This window comes from Cnephaeus nilssonii, assembly GCF_951640355.1.
Source record: "Cnephaeus nilssonii genome assembly, chromosome: 7".
Lineage (NCBI taxonomy): Eukaryota > Metazoa > Chordata > Mammalia > Chiroptera > Vespertilionidae > Cnephaeus > Cnephaeus nilssonii.
Genome location: NC_137078.1, coordinates 98826729 through 98835767, shown reverse-complemented (window position 1 = coordinate 98835767; position 9039 = coordinate 98826729).

Sequence of the window (9039 nt, the reverse complement as noted above, 5' to 3'; positions counted from 1 at the left end):
GGAGAACTGTCTGTTTAGAGGGGTGTTTGCAGCTGCCAGCCCGGCTGAGAGGCTTGGCCTCCATCACTGCAACGCACGTGGCCTCCATCCCAGCGGCCACTGGAGGGCAGCACCTCCTCTCCAAGCGCAGCCGTCAGCTCAGCCCTCCCACCGTCCTCTGCAGAACCCTGGCTTTAGATTTTCACTGAAGGGACCACGAGGAGGCCTTTTGGGAAATTCCTGGCACTGGTGAGAGGAACACCCCTGAGAGCACCAGGGACCAGCTGGTGGGCCCTGGGGGAGCAGAGGCCTGGGGCCCCTCCTGTCCGCCTGCTGGACACGGGGTGGGGGCAGTGGACGTGAAAGGAAGTGAGTCCCCCCTGAAGAGGAGGAGGAGGAGGAGGAGGAGGAGGAGGAGGAGGAGGAGGAGGAGGAGGAGGAGGAGGAGGAGGAGGAGGAGGAAGACAGCACCAGGGAGGTGACGAGAGTGACTGACCACCTGCAGCTCCTGAGGGTACACGAGTTCAGTTAGAATCGTAGGGCTTTGTAGTAAATTTTAGCCCATTACAGTAACTAGCCCAGATTTGAAGTAACAGAGAGTTGTAAATTTTGTTAATGTCTCACCCTCGAGAATGAGTTTGGAGATGAGGCTGGCATGAGTGTGTGAGTGTGTGTGTGTGTGTGTGTGTGTGTGTGTGAATATATAAAGAGATCTGGAAGGTTCCACACCAAGGATTTAAATGATCCTTTTCTAAGCAGCTTAGATTATACTTTTTTGATAAACAAGCATTGCTTCTGTAAAAAGAGAAAAAAAGAAAAAATATAACAAAACAAAAGCAAGACTTTTTTGTAGCCAATTGCATTGTTTTAATATTAAAAGGCTAAAAAATGAAAGTTTCCACCCACCAATGGACATTTTAATAATTTTTTGTGGAAAGTGTAAATATTACTGCTGACTTGTGTTATTGCCTACTGTTAATTTCTAATTTCAGCTTTTCACTACTACATACAACACAGAGTAGAAATTTGGATGAATTTAGTTTAAAAACTAAAAACTAACATCGAAGAAAAACGACGACAAGACGTTCAGTGATGCTAGTTTGGGGCTAATCGGGTGTCCCCAGATTGGCCTTGGGAACACTTTTCTAACTGAATTCCTGAAGTCAATTTTGTTTTCCAGAAGTTTCCTCCTGGGAGCCGCAGAGGTCGGAGGGCCCACTGCAGGGAGAGCAGGAAGAATCTGCCTTTACACAGCCCCGGAGCAGACTCCTGGGAGGGAGGACCAGGCCTGCCGCCCCCTCGGGCCTCTGGGAGCCGAGCTGGCCAGACCCTCGCAGGCCCCGGAATTCCCACGTCCAAGGCTGGTGTCCACAAGTGCGTGGTCCCGAGAAAAGGTTTGAGAAACAAAATATCCGGTAGGAACAGCCCACCAGCTGGTCCCTGGTGCTCTCAGGGGTGTTCCTCTCACCAGTGCCAGGAATTCCCCAAAAGGCCTCCTCGTGGTCCCTTCAGTGAAAATCTAAAGCCAGGGTTCTGCAGAGGACGGTGGGAGGGCTGAGCTGATGGCTGCGCTTGGAGAGGAGGTGCTGCCCTCCAGTGGCCGCTGGGAGGATGGCGGGGCCTGTGCCCAGGGGATTGTATTGTGTGTATGTATTGTATGTATGTATGTATGTATGTATGTATGTATGCATGCATACATTTATTTAGTTTTATTGATTTCAGAGAGGAAGGGAGAAGGAGCAAGAGATAGAAACATCCATGATGAGAGAGAATCATTGATCGGCTGCCTCCTGCACGCCCCTTACTGGGGATCCGGCTGGCAACCCCAGCATGTGCCCTAAACCAGGAATCAAATCGTGACTTCCTGATTCATAGGTCCACACTCAGCCACTGAGCCATACTGGCTGGGCCCAGGGGACTTGAGAGATCTACCCATCCCCTCTCATTTTTCCATATTGGTAACCCGAGGCACAGGACCTGTAAAGGTCACATGATAAGCTACAGGCATATCAGGGACTAACAGCACATGCGTGTCCCTGGGCCGGTCTTTCTCCACAGGAAGACGGGGCTGCACCGGGCTGTGGTCCCTCTTGCCTCTGTGTCCACTTTATGAGATTCAAAGCACCTTCACACCTGGGTGACAGCTGCCCAGCCCTTCCTGTCACCAGGAGCCTGACCCCGCCCCCCAGCGGGATGGGCACAATCTCCAAATAAGACGCCACAGAAACAACCAGGGAGACTGGATCTGAAATACCAGAAGGCCCGGCGCGTGGCTCAGTGGTTGAGCATCGGCCTATGGACTAGGTCGTGGTCGGCAAACTCATTAGTCAACAGAGCCAAATATCAACAGGACAACGATTGAAATTTCTTTTGAGAGCCAAAGTTTTAAAACTTAAACTTCTTCTAACGCCACTTCTTCAAAATAGACTCGCCGAGGCCGTGGTATTTTGTGGAAGAGCCACACTCAAGGGGCCAAAGAGCCGCATGTGGCTCGCGAGCCACAGTTTGTCGACCACGGGACTAGGAGGTCACGGTTGGATTCCCGATCAGGGCACATGTCCGGGTTACAGTTCCATCCCCAGTGTGGTGTGTGCAGGAGGCAGGTGATCCATGACTCTCATCATTGATGTTTCTATTTCTCTCTCCTTCTCCCTTCCTCTCTGAAATCAATAAAAATATATTTTAAAAAATACCTTTGTAAAGGAACACACTGCAGGGAGAGGTCATAGGTTAAGTCATCACCAGTCATTTGAATCTTCGTGTGAATGAAATGGCACTGCACGTGCCCAGTAAATATTTGCAGAGAATCGAGGCCCTCTACATAGAGCGGGACCCAAAGAGGATGCCTGCAGCCAGGGGGAGAGTAGGAAGGATGGGGACCCAGGGGAGGGAGGGAGGGAGGGAGGGTGGGAGGGAGGGAGAGAGAGAGAGAGAGAGAGAGAGAGAGAGAGAGAGAGAGGAAGCCCAGGGGAGGGGGCGAGCTGGGCCTGGAGCTGGGCCTGCAGCGTCACAAGCACCAGGGCTCCAATTCACATCACCCGCACGGGTGGTGGTGGCAGTGGGAAACTGGACGGAAAGCTCAATGGCGCCCCCTGGTGCCTGAAAGGAGCAAGCGCAAAGACATCTGGGGGCGATGCAGGTAGTGAACGTGGCAGGAATAGTAGATGGTATTTAGGGATTGAAATTTTCTTTTTGTATGTGAAATAAAGGTATTATACCAAAACATGACGTTATTTTGAAAAAATCCAAAGTAAGATATTTAGGGGTGAAATGCCATGTCTGTAATTAACCTCAAAATATTTTAGCAAAGAAGGGGAGCAGGAGGAGAAATACGGGAAATTTATGTATTTTTTTAAAGAACCATAACTGGGACACATCTAAGAGTCTGAGGAGACTGGAGGCCTCTCCCCCCTGCCCTCGCCCCCACCCGACAATGAGGCGTGGGGCTGTCACAGGTGGAAACGGGACACGGGGAACAGAGCCCGGGCCCTCAGGGGGGTCCCTCACAGGGAAGGAGGCCCGGGAACCTTCAGGGGCCTGCGGAGCGGCGAGCCCAGCGCGGCCGGCCCAGCTCCGAGTCTTCCTCGCTGAGCCCCCAGGACGAGGGAGGAAGGCGAGCGCGCTCCTGACCAGCGGGACTCCCTCCTGCAACGGGGACCCGGGCTCGGGCCGGCTCTGGGGACAGACGGCTGAGGTGGCAGCGTCTTCCTGGACATGAAACCTGCCGGGCAGGCGTGGCTCAGTGGTTGAGCATTGACCTATGAACCAGGAGGTCACGGTTCTATCCCCAGTGGGGGGCGGGCAGGAGGCAGCCCATCAATGATTCTCTCTCATCATGGATGTTTCTCTCTCTGTCCCCCTGTTCCTTCCTCTTGGAAATCAATTAAAAAAAATTTTATTTTAAAAAAGAAAAGAAAAGAAAAAAACACATACAACAGACCGATCCATCGGGGGACGGTAACGTCGGAGCCCGCCCCGAGGAAGGTGTCTGGGCCCCGGCGTCGGGATGGTGCGCAGGCAGCGGCGAGGACAAGGGCCCGAGTTCCAAGGAGGGGGTTGGGATCAAAGCAGGAAGACCATTTTATGGGACGAGGCTGCTCACAATAACCGTCAGCACCGAGTGAACCGCAGCTCGGCGGCTGCCACTGTGCGAAGGCTTGGCGGGCGGCTTGGCTTGGGTTCCCTGGAAAGAGCCGGGCCGAGCCTCCCGGGCGGCGGTGCATTTGGAAAGTGGAGAAAACACTGAGCAGGAGAGGAGCAGGCGGCCAGGGAGAGACCCAGCCACCCCAGCAGGCACCCGGCTTCTTCCCCGAAAGCTACACGAGGAAACGCGCAGAACACGCGCAGACGGAGCCCAGAACACACGCAGACGGAGCCCAGAACACGCGCAGACGGAGCCCAGAACACGCGCAGACGGAGCCCAGAACACACGCAGACGGAGCCCACAAGGGGGCGAGGGAACCGGCGCCTGCACACCAACTCCAGCAGCCACAGGAGGGGGCGGCGGGGCCCACTCCCTATTCTCCCGGCTCAGCCTGGGCTCAGAAATGCCTTCAGGGGAAGGGGAGGCGGGCAGACGGGGACCCCGAGTCAGCCAGAGCACACGGAGGGTGTCTGCCCACATGCACCGACACTTGTCATCCCGTCAACAAGCCCGTGAGCGGACAGGAACCAGCAGTGTTCCCGTTTCTCAGACGGGAAGGTGAGCCGGAGAAGCAGCTTACCCACGTGCGGAGCCAGGCGTGCAGGCCCGGCGGCTGTTCCAGCGTCCGTGCTGGCAGGGGCTGGCTTTGCCGGCGAGGAACTGCCTGTCCATGGAGGTGTCCAAGCCGAGGCCTGAGACCTGCAGGGCTGTCCCGGGAGCTGCCAAGGGGTGCCTTCTGGGGACAGGGACTGAGAGACCGCTAACCAAGGTCCTTGTCAACCGAAACCCATGATCTTAGGAAGAGGCAGGAGGAGCAGCCGAAACACCGGACCAGGCAGCCAACCTGGGAAGCTCTGAGGCCGGGGCTGGGGGCGGGGCTGGGTTGAGTGGGTTTTACAGGGGACACCTGACCCCACACCTGGAGCCAGTTTTCTCTCCGAGGGGCTGCTCATCAGAGCCAAACCTTGCCGGCTCTGCCCTGAGCTCCCCGCCTGCCCCTCTCCCCTCCCCTCTCCCCTTCCTGAAGACGGGGAGCTGAATCAGCCGCAGGGATGCTCCAGGCCGCCCAGACCCGCCTGGGACAGGCCGGCTCCACCCACACCTCCTGGCCTAGGGGCCTCTGCAAAATGACGGAGGTGAGGGGACCCGTCTTTAGGGCTCCCCCACTGCCCAAGTTCTGTGACGGGGCGTCCAGGTGAGGAGGCCACGCCTGGGCTTCTAGAACAGTCCAGCCGCTCCCCGTGTAGCTGAGAACAGCACAGTCTGGATTACACAAAAGCCTGGTTAGGGCATAATGACCACATCTGAATGTTTCCTCATTCGCGTGCCCGGCATATGGCACATGCCAATCAAGCACCTAGAAGAAGAGGCCCTGAGGCCCCGCTGTAATGCACGACTGGTGTCCAGTCGCCGATAGTGTCTCCCGTGCGTGAGCGCTGCGGTGCTTTAAAAGTTGTTTACTTTAGAGCAGGAGTGGGGGACGTCGGGCCCAAGGACCATGTGGTTCGGTCTGGCCCTGCCTAGGCAACCGCAGGCGGGACTCGGAATTCAGGAAGTCAGGAGCTTTCTTCATAGCAACATCATCTTCAGGTTGATCACTGTGTGTGGCCCGGGAATTTCGTGATAAATACCCAATGGCCCTTGGCAGAAAAAAAGATCCTCCAGCCTGCTTTAGGGGGTTCTCCACGCACACCCCAAAACTGCCGGTCTCGGCGTATCGAGTCCAAGTGTCACTGCGAATTCCTCCGAGTGGGGTGTGGCCAGATGGCATCCCGCTGCCTCACCCCGAGGTCTTGGCTCACCCTCCCTTCCTGGGGACCTTGACCCGGGCACCCCGCCTTATCTGGGGAGTCACCTCTTTGCAGCTCCTGGGCGGAGGCACCCCGATTAGGGAGCCCGGGCAAGCCCCGCAAAGGACACAGAGCCACTGTGCATCTCCAAGAAGACACGGGACAGGGGCATGGGGAGTGACTCAGCCTGAGCCCCACCTCAGACCAGCAGCCTGGTGAGGCCGCGCGGGGCGAGGCTGCCGCTGTCACCCCTGGAGCCGCGGGTCACCTGGCCACGAGTCAGACCCATCTGCACGCACCTGCGGAGCACCTGCTGCGGGTGCTGACACGGCACCGAGGGGAGTCGCGTCCGGGACTTTGCTCTCAGGGCTGTACCTCGCCCGCGGGGCTGGGGCCAGAGGGCCTGCTGTTCCCATACGAGGACAAGGGAAGGGGTCCCGGGAACCTTAGGCACTGGCTTCAGGGCATCATGTCTGTGGCTCCGTGGGGACGAGGCTTTTCAAGGTCACATCAAGCCCCCACCTCGTGCAAACCACCCAGAGACAGTGCAATTCATTAACGAGAAATTGAAAATATTTTTAATTAATCATTTCTTATTTAATTAATCATTTCTTCTTAATGACCCGGTGCACGGATTCATGCACATTGAAAGGAAATTAATTAGAAGGTGGCCGGCGGGGTGGGGCTGGGCGAGAAGGGCCGGACGTGCCCTGGAGCCAACCTCCCACGGTCCCTTCCTGGCCGCCTGCACCTGGGGTGGCACCGTGGCTCAAAGGACGTCTGCGGAGTGAGCGGGGTCCCTCCGGCAGGTGAGGTCCCTCAGCCTGGCCTGCAGGGATTGGGCCGCAATCAGCTCTCGGACATCCCCTGAGGGGTCCCAGAGTGCGAGAGGGCACTATGCAAAGTTGCTGTCATACAGGGTGTGGAACTTAAACGCACATGTGCAGTAAACCAGATTCGGGCCGACAGTGCCCCAGCAACAACCTAACCCACGGCCAAAGGTGGAATTGTGCGGCCCCGCGAGGAATTGGGCTCCCTCCTCTGGTTTCGGGGTGCGTCACCCGAGAACCGCCTCTGCCAAGTCACTGTAGCTGGGCAGCTCCTGCGTTGAGCGTCTGTCCCCTGGTGGTCAGTGCGTATCATAGCTACCGGTCAGACGGTCAGACACTTAGCATATTAGCCTTTTATAAATATACTAGAGGCCCGGTGCATGAAAATTCATACACTGGAGGTGGGGGTCCCTCAGCCTGGCCTGCCCCCTCTCACAGTCTGGGAGCCCTTAGGGGTGGGAGGCAACCCAGTGATCAGGGGAAGGTGACGCCCCATCACACCTCTGCTGCTGCCACTGCCGGCAGCGAAAGCCTCAGCCAGCCCTGGTTACCTGAGCCTCGGGCGGCCCTGGGTGGCTGGGCAGCCACCATTTGAGGCTTGGCTGCACCTCAGGCCGGCCCTGGGCAGCTGGGGGGCTGAGGGGACTGGGGGATTCCGTAGGCAGGCACACCTGCCGTCCAGGCAGGGCTTAGGGGACTGGGCGCCGCCATCTTGTGTCTGTGGGTGCCGCCATCTTTGAGGGTGGGGCAGTCAATTAGCATATTCCCTCCTTATTGGCTATGGGCGCTGCCATCTTTGTGATGGCGTGAGGGTCAATAGCATATTCCCTCTTTATTAGATAAGATTGATGTATAATTTGATGTTCTGACATATGTACACTTCTGTATTATCACCATGATGAAGATAATACACATGTCCATCATTCAAAAAGTTTCCCCCCAGTAACTGCTGATGCGTTTTCTGTCCCTATAGTTGAGTTGGCAAAATTTCCTACAACTTCATATAAGTAAAGTCACACAGCATGTGTGTTTTGGTCTGTCTTGTGCCACGGAGGAGAATGACTTTGCGGTTCATGCGTATTGTGGCCGGTGGCGGCGTTCGCATCTTCACACTGCTGAGAAGTACGCTGTTGTATGGATCGACCACAGTTTGTTCATGCATCCACCTGGGGATGCACTTTTGTAGTGTGTCCAGTTTGGGGCCATTACACATAAACCTGCTATGAGCATTTGTGTACAAGCCTTTGAGTGGACATGGGGGTAAATACTCCGGAGTGGAATGCTGGATCATATGGTAGACGTTTAACTTTCTAAGAGACTGGAAAACTTTTTGAAACTGGCTGCACCGTTTTACATTCCTGCCAGCAGAACATAAGAGTTCTATTTTCTCCACATCTTTGTCAACACTTGATGTAGTCTTTTTAAAATATATATATTTTATTGATTTTCTACAGAGAGGAAGGGAGGACAGAGAGCTAGAAACATTGATGAGAGAGAAACACCAATCAGCTGCCTCCTGCACACCTCCTGCACCCTACTGGGGATGTGCCCGCAACCAAGGCACATGCCCCCGACCGAATCGAACCTGGGACCCTTCAGTCCGCAGGCTGACGCCCTATCCACTGAGCCAAACCGGTTAGGGCTGATGTAGTCTTTTTAACTTTAGACGCTCTGACAGGTGTGTAGTGGTATCTTATCCTGGTTTTAATTTGTATTTCCCTAATTACTAATAATATTGAGCATCTTTTCATGTGCTTATTTACCATCATGTGTCTTCTTTGGTGAAGTAGCTATTCAACTCTTTTGCCCATTTTTAAGCTTGAATTGCTTTTTTTATTATTTGAGTTCTGAGAGTTCTTTATTTATTACACATTTGTACATTTAGATACAAGTTTTTCTCAGATATGTGGTTTGCATGCATATATATATATATATATATATATATATATATATATATATATTAGTCTGTGGTTGTCTTTTCATTCTCATAATAGTGTCTTACAAATAGCAGAAGTTCTTAATTGTGTCAAAGTCCAATTTAGCAACATTTTCTTTTGTGGATTGTGCTTTTGGTATTGTTTTTGTGTAATCCAAGCTCACAAATATTTATCTCCTATGTTCTATTCTAGAAGTTTTATAAAGTCTTAATTTAGGCCTGTGATCCATTTTGAGTTAATGTAAGGTATGGATAAAAGTTATTTTTCCCCACATATGGATATAATTACCCCAGTGCATTTGTTGGAAATACTATCCTGTCACCATTCAGATCGCTTTAGACAAAAACCAGTTATCTCTG